Genomic DNA, 22,637 nt, shown 5'->3' on the forward strand with positions numbered 1-22,637 from the left:
ACCCCCATTCTTTCTCTGTCTCCTGGGGCCCTGAGACCACAATGATCCATCTAGAATTTTGCCCTTTTCAGAAAGGGATGTCTCTCACTGGAGCAGTTTCCTAAGGGTTCCGATTTTGCACTCAGATGTTATATCATGTTCCAGTAGCCAGTTTATGGAGGATCACTCCCCACTTCATTTATTTTCTGATATTTCCGTGTAGATTCATGACTCTATACTTCCTACCTGGCAAAAAGCAGTTGCTTTTCTGCCTGTAGAGTTCCAGATATATTTTCTTACATCTCAGTCTGTTTTCATAGCTGTTCAGAATGGTTTGATAGATATCCAGCTAAACTTGAGGGACCAGATGAAACGAGGTCCTGTACTCTTCAGCCATCTTGCCTCCCTCCTTAAGAAATAATTTCTATGTAACTATAGTTTTTGCTACTATTGTGAAAGGTATTGTATATCCCATTATAAATTCTATTTAGTTATTGCTGGTGTGGAGAAGCACTATTAGTTTTACAAGTTTATCTATATGAACAAACTTGTAAACCTCTTTACTGGTCCTAAAATTTGCTAATTTGGTTAGTTTTTTCCATTCATGTGATCATGTCAAGTGCAAATATTAAAAATTTATTTTTTCTCTTATAAATCTTCCAATTCTCATACTTCTTTATTTTTGTTTTATAATACCACCTAAGTTTAATTTTGATCAATAAGGTGAGATACGAAAACAATCCAAATGAAAATGAGGACTTTGTCATAAAGTTGAAAGGACAGACTTTGGATTTTACTCTGGATTTTAGTTGTAAATCAGATATAAGCTAAAACTACACTGTGCTTTGAGATTTACATATAATTAACTCAGCCTCTTATAGAAATTCTCTAAGATTTTGATCAATTTCCAGGGCATTACACTTTCATGACTTTGAGACAAACACATGGCTTTGAGATCTTGCATCCCATGAATTATCTTACTCAATTTTGTCTCCTGCCCTATCCTCTTCTTTCTATCAGCACCAACAGTGACATAAATTTGGTCCCCATTCTTTGACTTCCTATAGCTGTAATTCATGTAGCCAACTTTACTCAAGGTGTGGAGTAATAGAAGAAACTTACATTAAAGAAACACAAATAAAATAAAATATGAATATTCTTGTACTTAAAAGTACTTCAGTACATTGCTGGTAAGAATGTAAAATAATACAATCACTCTGAAAAAGAATTTTAGACTGAAGGATAGAATTTGGAAGTTTGGAAAAGAATTTGGAAGTTTCTTGTAAAACTAAATATGCAACTGCTATTCAATTCAGCAATTGGACCATTGGCAATTATTCCAGAGAAATGAAACACAAAAATCTGTACATATATGTTTATAGCAGCTTTATTCATAATAAGTAAAAACTGGAAATAATCTAGATGTCCTAGACCAAAATATGAAAGTAGAAAACAGCAGAAATCAGGGTTGAATACTGTAGAGAAAGGCAGCTAGTGAAAGAGGAGGTGTTAAGAGTGAATAGTTAAAAAATACTGTGATTACATCCTTACCACTAACTAGTATTTAGCAACAGAAAGGAATGAATTACTGATACATGCAGCAACTTGATCGATCTCCAAGTAATTGTGATTTATAAAAAAAAGCCAATCCCCAACTATTACATACTGTATAATTCCATTTATATGTTCTTGAAATGACAAAAGTATAGATATAGAGAATAGTGGTTATCAGGGCTTAAAAACAAGTGTATGTGGGTTGTGAGGCAGCTGTGTGTGGTTATAAAAAGCAACATGAAGAATCCTTGTTGGGATGGAACTGTTTTGTATCCTGACTGTGGTGAGATATATATATATAAAACCTACACATGTGATAAAATTGCATAGAATTAAATACACACACATGCACACAAGTACAAGCAAAACTGGGAAATCTGAATAAGATCAGTGAGTTGAATCAATGTCAATATCCTGGTTGTTGTATTGTCCTATAGTTTTGCAAGATGTTATCACTGGGAAATTGGGTAAAGGGTACATAGGATAACTCTGTATTGTTTGTTACAACAGCATATGAGTCTTCAATTATCTCTAAATAAAATATTTAACTTAAAAAAAAAGAATAAGCCATCCTGACACTAAAAGTACTTACTTTCTCTGCAGACTTAACCCAGCCTTTTCTCTTCACTTTTCTTTCCTCTCTCACTTCCAAATTCCCTATTTTATTATCATTCAGTTTAATATCTCTGTTTTTTTTCTCTTTTCAAATGTTTTATTTATTTATTCATGAGAGTCAGAGAGAGAGAGAGAGAGAGGCAGAGGCAGAGGGAGAAGCAGTCTCCCCGCCTAGCAGGGAGCCCGATGCGGGACTCAATCCCAGGACCCCGGGATCATGACCTGAGCCGAAGGCAGACACTTAACCATCTGAACCACCCAGGCGCCCATTATCTCTGTGTTTTATTGTGTTCTCCCAATGTATACTCTCAGGACCCCAACTTCTACACCCAAAGCAGCTTCTCAGATACTTTCCTAAGCAATCATAAGCTGGCCTGCACAGGCAGCTTTTATTTCTATTCTGTTACATTCAACATGAAGAGACCACTTGCATTAAATCATTCATTCAAAATGTTTGAATAAAAATTTTATAGAAAATAAGGAGGAGGATGCACAGTGTACACTCTAAGAATCCACAAGAGATATCTCTTACTAATTCTCTTTCCTCATCCTTAAAATTGCCAGGTCTTTTCTCTTTTCCATTTCCATCCAAAGATCAGCCTGCTGTCACTTAACTTCTCTCTCTTCCTTTCTGGTGAGCAATCCCATCTTTGCCTCCATTTTCCCACCCCCTCTGTCTGATTTTTTCCAACTCTTTCTGCAGAACAATTTGATTTTCTTGCAGTTTCTACCTCCAAAATCGCAAACTTCTTTTCTTCACAATACTCAGTAAAAAGGCTCTTCTCACACTTAGACTTCATCCTCCTTAGAAAGCACAAAGGGAATATAAATATGTACTTTTTTCTTTCACAGAAAACTCTTTTCCCTCTCAGTAAAAAATAAATTTTCAATTTAAAAATTTAAACCTTAATTTAAAAAACGTATTTAAATTCAATTAACCAAGGTATAATACGTTTTAGTTTTTGATATAATGTTCAATGATTGATTAGTTCAGTATAACACCCAGTGCTGACCATTTCACGTGCCCTCTTTAAAACTTCTTTTAAATTAGTTTTATTATACTACATGGGCAATCATATTTCTAAAATTCTCATTAAATGATGGATAAAATTTGATGGATAGAGACTATCACAAGTATTTCTATGTAATTAGGCAGCATAAATATAAGCTCAGCTTGTAATGGTGATCATTGTTTCAATGTACCAACATGGTCCAGATAATTCTGGAATACTGTTTTTCACTGTAGCCAAACAACATTCCAAAAGACAAAGCTCACAAGAATACCTATCTTCTCAAACTATTCCAAAAATAGAAGAGGGGAGAGGAGTTAAGATGGCAAAGTAGTAGGGGGACTTATGTTTGCCTCATCTCTCAAACACAGCTAGATAAATATAAAATCATTCTGAACACCTAAGAAATCTATCTGAGGACTGAGAGAATAAGCTGCACATCTAGAGGGAGAAAAACAGCCACATCATGGAAGGTAGGAGCTGTGGAGAGTTAATTTAAGGGAGAAAAGAATTGTGTATTCTGTGGAGGGGAAGGAGCCTTGATCACAGAGAGAGGAGAGAGAGAGAGAAAGAAAGAAAGAGAGAAAGAGAGAAAGCAGCATGTAGGGGATTGCACAAGAAAAACTCTTCCCCAAAACCATTGACTGGGAAAAGAAGAATGGCTGATGATTGCAAGTTTTTACAAGCAACAGAGCTCAAAGTCTGCAATTTTAGAAGACTGTGCCATTGCCAGGGTCATGCCTGGGGGCTTAGCAGTGCTCCTGTGAGGAAAAGGGCAGAGGCAGAGCTGACAGCATGGTCTGAGGATCTCCTGGGTCACTCCAGGAAAAACAGTTCACACACCAAAACAAAACAGGAGAGTGCACACTCTGAAACACTTCTTGAAGTGCCATGCCCTGGACAGTATAAGACCTCTTCTTAAGATAGCCATTACTCTCAGGAGCAGAATATATAACAGGTGTTCCTAACACACACACACACACACACACAGTGACCTAGACAAATGCCAAGATGGAGAAATTCACCCCAAAAGAAAGAAAATGAAGAGGTGACAACCAGGAATCTAATCAAAACAGATATAAGCAATATGCCTGAACCAGAATTGAAAACAATCAGAAGGATAGTACCTAGGCTTAAGAAAAACAAAGAAGACACTAGAGAATCTCTTACTGCAGAGATAAAAGAACTACAACTAGTCAGGCTATAAAAAAAAATGCTATAACCAGGATGCAAAACAGACTGGATGTAATGACAACAAGGATGAACAAAACAGAGGAATGAATCAATGATATAGAAGATAAAATTATGGAAAATAATGAAGCTGAAAAAAAGAGGGAAAGAAAAGTATTGGATCACAAATGTAGACTTAGGGAACTCAGCGACTCCATGAAACATAATATTTTTTATCATAGGAGTACAGAAGAAGAAGGGGGGGGAAGAGCAGAAAGTTTATCTGAGCAAAATATAGCTGATGAAAATTTTCCTAATCTGGGGAAGGAAAGAGACCAAAATCCAGGAGACACAGATAAATCCCATCAAATTTTTAAAAAGCCAGCTAACACCAAGATACATTGTAGTAAAAATTTTTAACAAATCAAGATAAGGAATGAATCCTGAAAGCCAAAAGAGAATAGAAATCCCAAACCTATAAGGGAAAACAAATCAGGTACACAAGAGATCTCACACAGAAATCCTAACAGTCCAGAAGGGAGTGGCATGATATATTCAATGTGCTGATGGGGAAAAATATGCAGCCAAGAATATTTTATCCAGGAAGGCTGTCATTCAGAACAGGAGAGATAAAGAACTTCCCAGACAAACAAAAACTAAAGGAGTTTGTAACCACTTAACCAGCCCTGCAACAAATATTAAAGGGGACCCACGGAGCGCGAAAGAAAGACCAAAACACCAAAGGGTAGAAATGAACAGAGAAAATCTCCAGAATTACAGGTAATACCTGGCACTAAATTCTTATCTATTAATAATTACTCTGAATGTAAATGGATTAAATGTTCCAATCAAAAGACATAGGGTATCAGAATGGGAGAAGAAAAAAGACCCATCTAGTAGAGGAGTTAACATGGCAGATGAGTAGGGGACCTTAATTTCATCTGGTTCTGGGAATTCAGCTAGATATTTATCAAAACATTCTGAATACATACAAAATCAACTGGAGATCTAAGAAAAGAATTGCTACAATTCTACAAATAAAAAGTGACCACTTTTTGCAAGGAAGGAAGTGCAGAGATGTAAATTCGGGGCAACATATTGGAAGATAAACTGCAGAGGAGAGGGTGCTTCCTTATGTCAGCTACTGGAAAATATTATAACTAGTAGAGAACAAAATAGGACCTTTTGCTCGCTCAGCATCAGGGAAATACAAATCAAAACCTCAATGAGATACCACCTCACACCAGTCAGAATGGCTAAAATTAACAAGTCAGGAAACGACAGATGTTGGCGGGGATGCGGAGAAAGGGGAACCCTCCTACACTGTTGGTGGGAATGCAAGCTGGTGCAGCCACTCTGGAAAACAGTATGGAGGTTCCTCAAAATATTGAAAATAGAACTACCATACGACCCAGCAATTGCACTACTGGGTACTTACCCCAAAGATACAAATGTAGTGATCCGACCCCCAATGTTTATAGCAGCAACGTCCACAATAGCCAAACTATGGAAAGAGCATAGATGTCCATCAACAGATGAATGGATAAAGAAGACGTGGTACACACACACATACACACACACACACACACTGGAATATCATGCAATCATCAAAAAATTGAAATCTTGCCATTTGCAACAATGTGGATGGAACTAGAGGGTATTATGCTAAGCGAAATAAGTCAATCAGAGAAAGACAAGTATCATATGATCTCACTGATATGAGGAATTTGAGAAACAAGACAGAGGATCATAGGGGAAGGAAGGGAAAAATGAAACAAGATGAAACCAGAGAGGGAGACAAACCATAAGAGACTCTTAATCTCAGGAAATGAAACTGAGGGTTGCTAGAGTGGAGGGGGGTAGGAGGGATGGGGTGGCTGGGTGATAGACATTGGGGAAGGTATGTAGTATGGTGAGTGCTGTGAATTGTTTAAGACTGATGAATCACAGACCTGTACCCCTGAAACAAATAGTATAGTATATGTTAATTAAAAATTAATTTAAAAACTAAAAATAAAATAAATAAAATAAAATAAATCAGAACTTTTGGAAGTCTGCTCTGGTGGGGGACACCCTGAATTTATGGTGCTCAGGTGGAGAAGTGGGGCAGAATCCCAGGTGGGACAGCATGATCTCAGGATCCTCAGGTCATAATATGAACAGGGGTGACTGAGTGTGGCAGAGTCCCCAAACATCAGGGAAGCTGGCTGATAATAGCAAGTCTAGGTGCCCGCTTTCTGCTCAGTGTTGCCATAAACTGAACCACTGTATGGTTGTGTGACCACTCTCCAGGCAGGTTCCCAGCAAAAGACAGAAGCATGGTGAAACTCCCCTTCATAAAATTTGGAGACAGGAAACTGGGTCCCATGCTTGAGATAAAAAAGTTCGGTCACAGGCTGGGTGAACACAGACTTCAGATGGAAACCAGGGACACAAAAGTGAATGACTACTTTTCTGAGAGGGCTCACTGAATACTGGGAGGACTCGAACTTTCGCTCTGGGAATAGCGAGGCACCACCATTTTCATTCCTCCATTGGTATTAAAAGACTTCAGGGAACAAAACAGCACCATATAGTGCAATCCAGAGCCACTTACCATTTTCATTCCTCCATTGGTGTTGAAAGACTTCAGGGAGCAAAACAGCACCATATGGTGCAATCCAGAGCCATTTACACTGAGCGCAGCCCCCTAGCAAGGGGGGCACAATTTTACCATGGGAAGGACACCTGAGAATCAGGGCACCAGGCCCCTCCCCAGAAGACCAGCAAGAACAACTGGCTAGCACCAAGTTTACCAATCAAAAAGAATTGCAAAACCATAGCTCTTGGGGGAAACAGTATACAGCATTCATGTTGTTTTAAATTATTCTTTAGCTTTTCAGTTTTATTTTTTTCACCTATGTGCTTATTTTATCAATTCTTTATTCTTAGTTCTTAATTTTTATTTTTATATATATATTATATATATATTTTGTTTCCTTTCATTGTATTTTAATTTATTTTTGTATATATTTAAGTTTCTCTTTATTTCTTATTTTGGGATCTAGTTTCTTTTAACAAACAGACCAAAATACACCAAGGATATAATTTATTATTTTGTTCTGTTTTGTCACTTGCTTGATTTTTTTTTTTTTTTTTGCTTTGTCCTGTTTTCTTCTGATTTCTTTTGTTTCTATTTTTTGGATGTTATTGTTCTTATTGTAGTCTGTTCACTCTCTTTCATCTATTCTTTTCTGGAAATAATGATGAGACAGAGAAACTCACACCAAAAGAAAGAACAGGAGGCAGTACTCACTGCCAGGAATTTAATCAAGATGGATTTAAGTAAGAAGTCAGAGCTAGAATACAAAACAATGATTATTAAGATAATAGCTGGGCTTGAAAAAAGCATAGAAGACACTAGAGAATCCCTTCCAGTAGAAATAAAAGAACTAAAACCTGATTAGACCATAATTGAAAAAGCTATTACTGAGATGCAGTCACATGGAGGCTCTAACTGCTAGGGTAAAGGAGGCAGAAGACAGAATCAGTGATACAGAAGACAAAATGATGGACAATAAGGAAGGTGAAAAAAAATTGAGAAGAATAACTACTGGATCACAAAGGGAGACTTTAAGAAATCAGTGATACCATAAAGTGAAATAATATTTGAATGGTAGGGGCCCCAAGAGACAAAGGGGGGAGAGAAAGTTTATTTGAACAAATTATAGCTGAGAACTTTCCTATTCTGAGGAAGAAAACAGGCATTAAAGTCCAAGAGGCACAGAGAACCCCCCTCAAAATCAATAAAAATAGATTGACCCTGTGACATATAATAGTGAAGCTTGCAAATTCAGAGATAAAGAGAAAATCCTGAAAGCAGTTTGGGACAAGAGGTCCTTAACCTACAAGGGTCAAAATATAAGGCTCACAGAGACCTGCAGACTGGCATGATACATTCAATTTGCTAAATGGGGAGAATATGCAGCCAAAAATACTTTATACAGCAAGGCTGTCATTCACGATAGGAGGATAGATAAAGAGCTTCCAGGACAAACAGACTAAAGGGATTTGTGAACACTATACCAGCCCTGCAAGAAATATTAAAGGCGATTCTTTGAGTGAATAGACAGTCCAAATGTAATGAAAACCAGAAGGGAACAGAGACAATCTACAGAAACAGCAATACTAGAGGTAATACAATGGCACTAAATTAATATCTTCCAATAATTATATTATATATTAATAGATATAAATTATATAAATTATTGCAATAATTTCAATAATCTAATGTAATTAGACTAGATGCTCCAATCAAAAGACACAGGGTATCAGATTGGATTAAAAAAAACCCCAAGAACCATTGATATGCTATATACAAGAGACTCATTTTAGACTAGAAGTCACCTCCAGATTGAAATTAGGGGGGAGGGAGACCAATGTATCATGTTAATGAACCTTGAAAGAAAGCTGGAGTACTAGTACTTATATCAGTAAACTAGATTTTTTTTTAATCCCACCAATGAGAGTTACTTTTTTTTATGTTCAATTAGCCAACATATAGTACATCATTAGTTTCTGATGTAGTGTTCAATGATTCATTAGTTGTGTATAACACCCAGTGCTCATCACAACACGTGCCCTCCTTAATACCCATCACCCAGTTACCCCATTCCCCCACCCCATCCCTTCTCTAACCCTCTAAAACTAGATTTTAAAACAAAGACTGTAGTAAGAGATGAAGAAGGACACTGCATCATAATAAAAGGGTCTATCCTAAAAGAAGATCTAACAATTGTAAATAGTTATGCCTCTAACTTGGGAGCAGCCAATATTTAAACCAATTAATAACAAAATTAAAGAAACACATTAATAAATAATACAATAATAGTAGGGGATTTAACACTCCACTCAATGCAGTGAACAGATACCTAAGCTGATATCAACAAGGAAACTAGGGCTTTGAATAACGCACTGGACCAGATGAATTTCATATATATATTCAGAGAAGTTCATCCTAAAGCACAGAATACAAATTCGTCTTCAGTGCAAATGGAACATTCTCCAGAGTAGATCAAATACTGATCACAAATCAGGTCTCAACCAGTACCAAAAGATTGAGATTAACCTTGCATATTTTCAGAACACAGTGTTTCAAAAGTTGAATTCAATCACAAGAGAAAATTTGGAAGGAACACAAAATACATGAAGGTTAAAGAGCATCTTACTAATGAATGAATGTGTCAACTGGGAAATTAAAGAAGAATTTTAAAAATTCATGGAAACAAATGAAATGAAAACAAAACTGTTCAAAACCTTTGGGATGCAGCAAAGGCGGTCCTAAGTGGGAAGTATATAGAAATATAAGCCTTTCTCAAGAAATAAGAAAAGTCTTAAGTACACAACCTAGACTTACACATAAAGTAGCTGGGGAAAGAAAAGCAAATAAAGCCTAAATCCAGCAAGAGAGGAGAATTAATAAAGATTAGAGTAGAAATCAATGATAGAGAAATCAAAAGCACAGTAGAAGACACCAATGAAACTAAGAGCTGGTTCCTTGAAAGAATTAATAAGATCAATAAGCTCCAAGCCAGACTTATCAAAAAGAAAAGAGAAAGGACCCAAATTAATAAAATCATGGTGAAAGAGGAGAGACCACAGCCAACACTGAAAAAACACAAACAATACTAAGAACATAATATGAGCAATTATATGCCAAAAAATTATGCAATCTGGAAAAAAATGAATGCATTCCTAGAAATTTAAAAAACTACCAAGACTGAAACAGGAAGAAATAGACGATCTGAACAGACTGAAAACCAGCAAGGAAATTGAAGAAGTAATCAAAATCTTCCCCAAAAACAAGAGTCCAGGGTCAGATTACTTCCCAGTGGAATTCTACCAAACATTTAAAGAAGAAATAATACCTATTCTTCTGAAGCTGTTTCAAAAAATAGACATGGAAGGAAAACTTCCAAACTCATCTGATAAGGCCAGCATTACCTTGATCCCAAAACCAAAGACCCCATCAAAAAGGAGAATTACAGACCAATATCTCTAATGAACATGGATGCCAAAATCCTCACAAGATACTAGTCAATGGGATCCAACAGTACATTAAAGGATTATTCAACACGACCCAGTGGGATTTATTCCTGGGATGCAAGGCTGGTTCAACATCTGCAAATCAACGTGATATGCCACATTCATAAAAGAAAGGACAAGAACTTTTCAATTGATGAAGAAAAAGCATTTGACAAAATACTGCATCCTTCCTTGATTAAAACTCTTCAAAGTATAGGGATAGAGGGAACATACCTCAATATCATAAAAACCATCTATGAAAAGCCCACATTGAATGTCATTCTCAATGGGGAAAAACAGAGCTTTTCCCTTAAGGTCAGGAACACAACAGGGATACCCACTTTCACCACTGTTGTTCAACATAGAACTAGGAGCCCTAGCCTCAGAAATCAGACAACAAAAAGAAATAAAAGGCATTCAAATTGGCAAAGAAGAAGTCAAACTCTCTCTCTTCACAGATGACATGATACTTCATGTAGAAAACTCAGAAGACTCCACACCCAAGTTACTAGAACTCATACAGCAATTCAGCAACGTGGGAGGATACAAAATCAATGCACAGAAATCATTTGCATTTCTATACACGAACAATGTGACTGAAGAAAGAGAATTTAAAGAATTGATCCCATTTACAATTGCACCAAAAACCCTAAGATCCCTAGGATAAACCTAACCAAAGAGGTAAATGTTCTGTACTCTAAAAATGACAGAACACTTATGAAAGCTATTGAGGAAGACACAAAAAGATGGAAAAACATTCCATGCTCATGGATGCAATCTACACTTTCAATGCAATCCCTATCAAAATATCATTGACATTTTTCAGAGTGCTGAAACAAACAACCCTAAAATTTGTATGGAACCAGAAAAGACCCTAAATCGCCAAAGGAATGTTGAAAAAGAAAACCATAGCTGGGGGTATCAGAATGCCTGACTTTAAGCTATATTACAAAGCTGTGATCATCAAGAAAGCATGGTACTGGCATGAAAACAGACACACTGATAAATGGAACAGAAATGGACTCTCAACTCTATGGTCAACTAATCTTTGACAAAGCAAGAAAGAATATCCAATGGAAAAAAAGACAGTCTCTATAATAAATGGTGCTGGGAAAATTGGACAGCCACATGCAGAAGAATGAAACTCGACCATTCTCCAACACCATACATAAAGATAAACTCAAAATGGATGAAAGACCTCAATGTGAGACAGGAATCCATCAAAATCCTAGAGGAGAACATAGGCAGTAACCTCTTTGACATTGGCTACAGTGATTCTTTCAAGTCATGTGTCTAAAGGCAAGGGAAACAAAAGCAAAAGTGAACTTTTGGGACCTCATCAAGATAAAAAGCTTTTGCACAGCAAAGAAAACAGTCAAAAAAACTAAGAGGCAACCCACAGAATGGGAGAAAGTATTTGCAAATGACATTGCACATAAAGGGCTGATTTCCAAAATCTATAAAGATCACCCAAACTCACCCAAAAAACAAATAATCCAGTCAAGAAATGGGCAGAAGACATGAACAGATATTTCTTCATACAAATGGCTAACAGGCACATGAAAAAATGTTCCACATCACTAGCCATCAGGGAAATACAAATCAAAACCATAATGAGATACCACCTTACACCAGCTAGAATGGCCAAAATTAACAAGACAGGAACCAACAGGTGTTGGTGAGGTTGGGGAGAAAGGGGAACCTTCTTGTACTGTTGGTGGGAATGCAAGTTGGTACAGCCACTCTGAAAAACAGTATGGAGGCTCCTCAAGTCATTAAAAATAGAGCTACCGTATAACCCAGCAATTGCACTACTAGTTATTTACCCCACAAATACAGATATAGAAGAGGCACATGAACCCCAATGTTCATAGCAGCAATGCCCACAATAGCCAAACTGTGGGAGGAAACAAGGTGCCCTTCACAGAAGAATGGATAAAGAAGATGTTGTTCATATATACAATGGAATATTACTCAGCCATCAGAAAGGATTAATACCCCCCATTTGCATCAACATGGATGGAACTGGAAAGGGATTATGCTAAGTGAAATAAGTCAATGAGAGAAAGACAATTATCATATGGTTTCACTCACATGTGGAATATAAGGAATAGCATGGAAGACCGTAGGGGAAAGGAGGCAAGCCTGAATGGGAAGAAATCAGAAAGGGAGACAAACCATGAGAGACTCTGGACTCTGGGAAACAAACTGAGGGTTACAGAAAGTAGGGGGGTGGATGGATGGGGTGACCAGGTGATGGGTATTAAGGAGGGCAAGTGATCTGATGAGCAGTGGTTGTTATATGAAACTAATGAATCATTGAACACTACAACAAAAACTTATGATGTACTATATGTTGGCTAACTGAACATAATAAATAAAAAATTCACAAATCAATTAATGTGATATAGAACATTAATAAAAGAAAGGATAGGAAGCATGTAATCCTCTCAAGAGATGCCGAAAGAGCATTTGACAAAATACAGCATCCCTTCTTAATAAAAACTCTCAACGAAGTAGGGATAGATGGAACATACCTCAACACCAAAAGCCCTATATGAAAGACCCATAGCTAATATCATCCTCAATGGGGAAAAACTGAAACCTTTTCCTCTATAGTCAGGCACTTAACATGAATGTCCACTCTCACCATTGTTATTTAACATTGTACTGGAAATCCTAGCCTTAGCAACTAGACACAAAACAAAATAAAAGGCATCCAAATCAGCAGGAAGAAGTCAAACTTTCACAATTTGCAGATGACATGATACTCTGTGTAGAAAACCCAAAAGACTCCACCAGAAATTAGGAGAAGAGAGACACAAAATCAGCAAATTGCAGGATATAAATCCAAGGTATAGTAATTTGTTCCATTTTTATAAACCAATAATGAAGCAGCAGAAAGAGAAATCAAGGAATCAATCCCATTTACAATTACACCAAAACCATAAGATACCTAGCAAATATCTAACCATAGGTAAAAGATCTGTACTCTGAAAACTATAGAACACTTGCCAAAGAAATTGTAGAGGATACAAAGAAATGGATAAGCATTCCATGCTCAGGGATTGAAGAACGTTGTTAAAATGTCTATACTACCCAGAGCAATCTACACATTTAATGCAATCCCTATCAAAATACCACCAGCATTCTTCATGGAACTAGAACAAATAATTGTAAAATTTATATGGAACCAGAAAATACCCGGAATAGCCAAAGGAATGTTGAAAAACAAAATCAAAGCTGGAGGCATCACAATTCTGAACTTCAAGCTATATTACAAAGTTGTAGTCCTCAAGGCAATATTATACTGGCACAGAAACAGATATGTAGATCAATGGAACAGAACAGAAAACCCAGAAATGAACCCACAACTATATGGTCATCTAATATTTGACAAAGCAGGAAAGAATATCAAATGGAAAAAAGAAAGTCTCTTCCACAAATGCTGTTGGGAAAATTGGACAGCAACATGCAGAAGAATGAAACTGGACCACTTTTTTGCACCATACACAAACATAAATTCAAAATGGATTAAAGAACTAAATGTGAAGGGCACCTGGGTGGCTCAGATGGTTAAACCTCTGCCTTCTGCTCAGGTCGTGATCCCAGGGTCCTGGGATCGAGTCCCACATCTGGCTCCCTGCTCAGCGGAGAGCCTGCTTCTCCCTCCTTCTCTGCACCTCCCCTGCTCATGCTCTCTCTCTCTCTGTATCTCTCTGCCTCAAATGAATATATTAAAAAAAAAAAACTAAAAAAAAAAAAAAGAACTAAATGTGAGACAGGAATCCATCAAAATCCTAGAGGAGAACACAGGCAGCAACTTTGTAACCTTGGCTGCAAGAACTTCTTATTAGAAACATCTCCAGAGGCAAGGGAAACAAAGCAAGAATGAACTCGGGATTTCAACAAGATAAAAAGCTTCTTCATAGTGAAGGAAATAATCAATAAAACTAAAAGTCAGACTACAAAATGGGAGAAGATATTTGCAAATGACATATCTGATAAAGGGTTAGTATTCAAAATCTATAAAGAACTTATCAAACTCAACACCCAAGAATGAAATAACCCAGTTAAGAAATAGATGATATTTCATTCATGATGGAAAACATGAATAGACATTTTCCCAAAGAAGACATACAGATTGCTAACAGACACATAAAAAAAAAAATGCTGAACATCACTTGGAATTAACAACACAGGAAAAAACAAATGTTGGTGAGGATGTGTAGAAAGGGGAAGCCTCTAACACTGTTGCTGGGAATGCAAACTGTGGAAAATAGTATGGAGTTTCCTCAAAAAGTTAAAAATAGAACTCCCCCATGACTCAACTATTGGCACTACTAGGTTTTTACCCAAAAGATACAGAAATACTGATTCAAAGTGGCATGTGCACCCTGTTGTTTATAAGCAGCATTATCAGCAATAGCCAAACTGTTAGAGAGCCCAAATGTCCATTGACAGATAAATGGATAAAGAAGTAATGTGTGTGTGTGTGTGTGTGTGTGTATATATATATATATATAAAATGGAATATTACTCAGCCATCAAAAGAATGAAATCTTGCCATTTACAATGGTGTGGATGGAGCTAGAGTGTATTATGCTAAGCAAAATAAGTCAGACAGAGAAAAACAAATATCATATGATATCACTCATGTGGAATTTAAGAAACAAATAGATGAACATAGGGGAAGGTGAAAAAATAGAAAGGGGGAAGCAAACCATAAGAGACTGTTAACCATAGAGAACAAACTGAGGCTGGAAGGAAGGAGGTGGGTGTGGGTTGGGCTAAATGGGTGATAGGTGTTAAGGAGGGCATTGTAGTGATGAGCACTGGGTGCTATATAAGTGATGAATCACTAAATTCTACACCTGAAAACAATTTTACCATATGTATTAACTAACTAGAATTTAAATAAAATCTTGAAATTAAAAAACAGAACTTGAGAAAAAAAGAATGATATTCTATGATTCTATTCATATGAAATTCAAATGCAAGTGTTGATGTCAGAGTAGTAATTACTGGAGAGTGTGGTGATTGGGAGATTGCTTGATGGGGAAGGTTGGAAGGACTTCTGAAATGCTAATATTCCATTTCTTAGTCTCAGTGGTAGATACACAGTTGTGTTCATTGAGTTGTACTCTTAGAGGGCTTGTGTACTTTTATTTATATTTACAAGACTCCAATTAAAAGTTATATATGTATATGAATTACCCATTTCTTCTTTTTTTAAGATTTTATTTATTTGAGAGAGAGAGAGCAGGAGTGGGGTAGGGAGGGGCAGAGAGAGAGGGAAAAGCAGATTTCCTGCTAAACAGGGAGTCCAATGCAGGGCTTGATCCCAGGACGCTGAGATCATGACCTGAGCCGAAGGCAGATGCTTAACTGACTGAGCCACCCATGCGCCCACCCATGTCCTTCTTTATTTCTCATTCACGCATCATAATTGCTTCCCAATTAGCATTCCTACATGTATAATCTTTGAAAGACATAATTCTAATATCATGACTTCATTATTCATCTGTCTTCAGTGCTCATTGCTCAGAGTCCTTGACATGGCCTTCTAGGTCCTCCTTAAATTGATTCCCCTGTGATATACTTTGTATTCATAGCTCCCTCTTCCTCCTCCCTGCACACTCTACATATCCACTAGCATTTGTTTATGGATGCTTACCCATATTTCAAGGCCCAGCTGAACTTTCATCATGCACATGAAACTGTCTCTGATAAACTGGGCAGATGTCTTTTCAGTTGTTTGTTTTCATGGTTTCATAGCATTTTGTACCTGTTTCATGGCTTTCATTATGTTCTACAGTTATATTTTAAACCCTCTACTGGATTGAATGCTTTTTATGGTAAAGTGCTATGGCTTCTTCTTCTCCTTCTCTTTCTTTTCTTAAGTCCCAACCATTTTTTTAGTTGAATTTATAAATTTGTTTTTCTTTGGAGCCTGGGCAGATTAATCAATACTTTTGGCACCCATCCATCCACTATCCCTAAGTCTCTTCATAAATAGAAAAAGAAGTCTATTAAAGCCTTCTCATAAGAATGTAACACAGAAATGTAATTTCACCCTTAGAACTCCTTCAAAAAAACCAGCATTATATTTAAATCACCACTTGAGCACACATTAATGTTCCTACTGTTTAATCCTTACAGCTAATGTTACCCTCTGTGTGACTTATTTTCCAAAGTTGATTTAACAATTTTACTTTCCTTGTTTTTGCAAACATGATGAGTTATTGAATTGTTTTCCAGTTGCAGTAGCTGTATGTCATTTTGGGCACTATTCATTACATGACCTAATTTCACATAAGTAGAAGCACTATGAAGACATTTATTTCCTTAGACATTTATTTTTAACCTGATGGCTTGTTCTAAACCTTTTTCTTTCTTTCTTTCTTTCTTTTTTTTTTTTTTTTGGTCCCAACCCAGCCATTATCCCACTTGTTCTTAACAGATGACCTTGTTTTCTTCTTTATTGAAGAGACCAATGCCAACTGTCTTGAAATCTCCCTGTTGCTAAATTTCTCAAACTTTATCCATTCCCACTGATCCAGGGACCAAAGTATTCCTAAGCCTGATTCACATGAAAACACCCCAATGTGCTTTTCACACCCCACAGAGAATCTGATTACATTGACTGGAATGAGACTTAGATATTGGTATTTTTTTATAACCTCCCTGCATGATTCTATGTACAATCAGGCTGAGAACACCAGTTTGGGGAGTGCCTTTCACTTTTTCCCTGGACATCAGTTCATGAAAGATTTTGTTCCATCTGACATTCTAGCTAGCTCTCCCATCCTCTCAGGCAAAAACATTTTCCTTCATCAGGCTTCTTTTTGAGCTACCATTCTCTGATGTTCCTCTTTTTGCCAAAGCAAAAAGCAAAGTGAAGCAAAACATACACTTGCTACTACTCATTGACTCCTTCATTCTTGCTAAATGCTCCATGCCACTCTTTTGAAAATACTCCCTGAAAGTTACCAAACATCCTCTTAATCATCATTGATGAAGTGATTTCATTTCTATTCTTACTTATTCTGTCTGAAGCACTTCGTACTGTTCAACATACTTTTTTTTTTACTTCATGGGTTTGCATCTTCTCCTACCTCATTGACTTTTTCAATCCATTTTTTTAAATTTATAGACTTGAGTTTTAGGCAAATGATAATACCTGGCACCAATAACTGTAGTGATAAGCTCTTAGAAACAATATCACCTAGCCCACTTAGGCTTCACCCTAAATAGATAAAAAGGTGGTTCAGACTACAATAAGCAAAGAAAAATAGTGAGAAGTGAGCATTAACTCCGTCCCCTGGAATTGCCATTTTATCTGAAGAAAGGTATCTCTTCCTTATCTCAGTGGCAAATGACAAAACCTAAATTAAATTAGCTCAAGCAAAGTGGCAGTGGATTTGTTGGTTTATGAAATTTGTAAGGCTAGATGTGCACTAAGTTCAGATGCAGATGGAACCAGATACTAAAATGATGTTATCAGGAGTATTACTCTCTCTACCTCTAGCTCTTTTTTTGCTCCCTCACACCAACTGGTGAGATGGATAGTTGCCAGCAGGACAAGTCTTTTATTCTACCAACTCGACTACCCCAGAAAACTGAGAGAATCTTTCACAGGAATAACTATAAAAGTTGCAGGCCTCATTCTGATGATCTGGGTTTAGGGTACATGCCCATGACTAAATCCTTACTATAGCTCTAGTGGTAGTCTTGGGCTGTGGGTTGAGGCCTCTCCAATTTGAATGGCTTGGGTTGAGAATAGGTAAGGAAATATTTCTAAAAAAAAATTAAGGAGTTATTAACCAAAGATGAAATGGGCAATACAGGCAAAAACAACAGGTAAATACTCTATATTACCCAACCCAATCTCTTGTAAAAGATACTGACTCCTCTCCACTGTCTCAATTCTCTCCTAGACATAATTATGTTGAATGATTTCCAATGACAGAAGATATAGGAACTGGTTATCACATCATACTTTATTATGTCATAGATTCCTGGAGTTTTCTTAGAGAACATGGCTTTAAATTTTAACATTGATACCTTGGTTTATATGAAAACAAAAGAGAAGTCATGTGCTTAGGTTGCTTTAAAATTGCTTCCTATAATATCCTCCTCTTGTTATTCATTTCCTAGTGTAGTCTCCTCCCCTTAAGTGTGGATGTGACTTCTGACTTGTTTCTAATTAATAGAATATGGTAAAGGTGGGAAGGAGTTAAGATGATGGAGAAGTAGGGGACCCTAATTTCATCTGATCCCTGGAATTCAGTTAGATAGTTATCAAATCATTCTGAACACCTGAAAAATCAGAGAGCTGAGAAAAGAATTGTTGCACTTCTACAAAAAGAAAAGTGACTACTTTTTGGAAAATAGGAAGTACAGAGATGTGAATCCAGGGTGATATATTCAGAAGATATGGAGTAGGTTAGGGAGCTTGCTTAAGGAATCTACCACAAAGTATTATAATCAGTGGAGTGCAAAACAAGAACTTTTGGAAGTCTGCCACATGAAAAATGCTCCACATCATTTGCCATCAGGGAAATACAAATCAAAACCAAAATGAGATACCACCTTATACCAGGTAGAATGGCAAAAATTAACAAAACAGGGAAAAACAAATGTCGGTGAGGATGAAGAGAAAAGGGAACCCTCTTACACTGTTGGTGGGAATGCAAGCTGGTACAGCCACTCTGGAAAACACTATGGAGGTTCCTCAAGACTTTAAAAATAGAGCTGTCCTATGACCCAGAAATTGCACTTCTAGGTCTTTACCCCAAAGATATGGATTTAGTGAAAAGAAGGGCCATATGCACCCCAATGTTCATAGCAGCAATGTCCATACTAGCCAAACTGTGGAAGGACCTGAGATGCCCTTCAACAGATGAATGGATAAAGAAGATGTGATCCATATATACAATGGAATACTACTCAGCCATCAGAAAGGATGAATACTTGCCATTTGCATCAGCATGGACAGAACTGGAGGGTATTATGCTACATGAAATACATCAAGCAGAGAAAGACAATTATCATATGGTTTCACTCATATAAGGAATAGCACAGAGGATCATAGGGGAAGGGAGAGAAACCTGAATGGGAAGAAGTCAGGGAGGAAGACAAACCATGAGAGACTCTTGACTCAGGGAAACAAACTGAGGGTTGGAGGAAGGGAAGGAGTGGGGGAATGGGGTAACTGGGTGATGGGCATTAAGGAGGGCACGTGATCTGATGAGCACTGGGTATTATATGCAATTAATGAATCATTGAACATTACATCAAATGCTAATGATGTACTATATGTTGGCTAATTAAATTTAAATTAAAAAAAGAACTTTTAGAAGTCTGCCACAGTGGGGGATTTCCCTGGCTTTAAAGGTGCTCAGGTGACGAAGGGCAGAATCCCAGGTGGGACAATGTGGCCTCAGGATCCCTGAGGTCACAAAAAGAATAGGGGTGCCTGAGTGCAGTTGAGTTCCCAGGCATTAGAGCGGGGAAGCCAGCTGAAAACAATGAGTCTAGGTTCTGGCTTTCTGCTCAGTGTTGCCATAAACTGTGAACTGCTGCACGGTTGCATGACAGTCTTTGGGCAGGGGCCCAACAATAGCCAGAAGTGCAGAGAGACTCCCCTCCCCCGACCATACCCCAGGAGGAACAGCATGGGTCTGCACCACAGGAATCCATAAAGTTTAGACTTTAAAGTGGGTCCGTGCCTGAGATAAAAAGGCTCAGAAGTGACTTACACTGAGCCTGCTCCATGGCAAGGGGCCACAATTCCACCAGGGCAAAGGCACCTGAGAATCAGAGGAACAGGCCCCGCCTCCAGAGGACCAGCAGGAACAAATCACTAACACCCAGTCTGACTGATCATAGAGAACTTCAAAACTTCAGCTCCTGGAGAAAACAGTATATTGCATTTGTGGGGTTTTTTATTATTATTATTATTTTTAGTCTTTCAGTTTTATTTTTTTTCCAGGTACTTTCTTATTTTATCATTCTCTTTTTAAATTCTTTTCAATTTTTATTTATGTATATGTCATATATAATGTTTTTATTTTTTGTTTCCTTTCATTATATTTTATTTTAGTTTTGTTCATATATAAGTTTTTCTTTCTTTCTTATTTTGGGACCTAGTTTCTTTTAACAAACAGACCAAAATACGTCCAGGAACAAGTTTATTATTTTGTTCTGTTTTATTTCTTGTTTGATTTTCTTATTTTGTTTTCTTTCTGGTTTCTTCTGGTTGGTTTTGTTTGCATTCTTCTGCCATTATTGTTGCTATTTTTGTCTTTTTTTCCCTCTTTCTTCTATTCTTTTCTGGACATAATGACGAGATGGAAAAATTCACCCAAAAGAACAGAATAGGAGGTAGTACTCACTCTTGGGTATTTAATCAATATGGATATAAGTGAGTCAGAACTAGAATTCAAAGCAACAATTATAAAGATACCAGCTCAGCTTGGAAAAAGCATAGAAGCCCCAGTGTTCTTAGCAGCAATGTCCACAACAGGCAAACTGTGGAAGGAGCTGAGATGCCCTTCAACAAATGAATGGATAAAGAAGATGTGGTTCATATATACAATGGAATATTACTCAGCCATCAGAAAGGATGAATACCCACCATTTGCATCAACGTGGATGGAACTGGAGGGGATTAGGCTAAGTAAAATAAGTCAAGCAGAGAAACACAATTATCATATGGTTTCACTCATATGTGGAACATAAGGAATATCATGGAGGACCACAGAGGAAGGGAGGGAAAACTGAATGGGAACAAATCAGAGAGGGAGACAAACCATGAAAGACTCTGGACTCTGGGAAACAAACTGAGGGTTACAGAATGGAGGGGTGGGAGGATAGGATAACCGGGTGATGCATATTAAGGAGGCCACATGCTGTGATGAGCACTGGGTATTATACAGAACTAATGACTCATTGAACCTTACATCAAGAACTAATGATGTTGGGGGGAAGGAGCAGGATGGTGGAGGAGTTGGAGACCTAAATTTCACCTGATCCCAGGAATTCAATTAGATAGGGATCAAACCATTCTGAACACCTACAAACTCAACAGGAGATCGAAGAAAATAATAGCAGCAACTCTCTGAACAGAAAAATGACCACTTTCTGGAAAGTAGGGTGTGCGGAGAAGTGAATCCGAGGCAATATTCAGGAAGAGGCGGGGGAGGGGGGATCTCTGTCAGCCGCTACTGGCAAGTGATAGAGCCACCCCGGAGCACCAAATTGGAACTTTTAGAAGTCTGCTCCGCTGAGGGATGTCAGTCATTCCAGTAGCTAAATGAGGGATGGAACCCTCCCTGGGACAGTGTGGTTTCAGGACCCTCGGGGTCACAGAAAGCTGGGGTGCCTGAGTTTTGCAGAGCTCCCAAATATCAGAGCAGGGAAGCCGACCACAAAGACAGAGTCGAGGAGTGAGTTCTCAGCTTGGGGTTGCCATAAACCATGATCCGCGGCACAGTCGGGCCACTGCTCTTCCAGCAGGGACCCAACAAGCAGGAGATCCAGGGAGACTCCCCTTCCTCCCCTGGGAGGAACAGCATGGGAGTGCACTGCAGGGATCTGCTGGGTTTGGAGATGCCAAACAGGGTCATGTGCCAGAGATAGAAATGCTAGGTCACAGGCAGGTGAGCACAGAGTGTAGCCGGAGACCAGGGAGACAGGAATGATTGACTGCTTTTCTCTGGGAGCTCACTGAGGAGTGGGGCCTCGAGTTCTCGGCTCCTCTGGGGCGGAGATTGGGAGGCCGCCATTTTCACTCTCATCCTCCAAAGCTTGACGGAAAGCTTGCAGGGAACAAAAGCTACTGAGAGCAAACCCAAGCAGATTACTTGGCCCAGCCCCCAGCAAGGGTGGGGCAAATCTGCCTCCGGCAAAGACATTTGAGAACCACTGTGACAGGCCCTTCCCCCAGAAGATCAGCAAGAATATCTAGCCAAGACCAAGTTTACCAATCAATGAGAATGGCAGAACTCCAGCGCTAGGGGAATACAGCACAGAGAATTCATAGCTTTTTTCCCCATGATTCATTAGCTTTTAAAGTTAATTTCTGTAATTTTCTTTTTTTCCTTTTTCTTTTTTTTTTTTGAAATTTTCTTTTTCCCTTTTTCAACTAACATCTTTTCAATCCCTTTCTTAAAAATCTTTTTATTTTTCATTTTTACAGTCATATTCTATCCCTTCATAGTAGTTAACCTTATTTTTGGT

At 37.9% G+C, this 22,637-nt stretch overlaps 1 protein-coding gene across 3 annotated transcripts in view; it reads left to right on the forward strand.

Annotated features, from left to right (window-relative positions):
- Window positions 1–22,637, forward strand: part of LOC118009895 (arylamine N-acetyltransferase 1) — a 118,056-nt gene that overhangs the window by 67,259 nt on the left and 28,160 nt on the right. The window lies entirely within an intron of this gene.

This window comes from Mirounga leonina, unplaced genomic scaffold (assembly GCF_011800145.1).
Source record: "Mirounga leonina isolate KUSES-001 unplaced genomic scaffold, KU_Mleo_1.0 Mir_128, whole genome shotgun sequence".
Taxonomy (NCBI): domain Eukaryota; kingdom Metazoa; phylum Chordata; class Mammalia; order Carnivora; family Phocidae; genus Mirounga; species Mirounga leonina.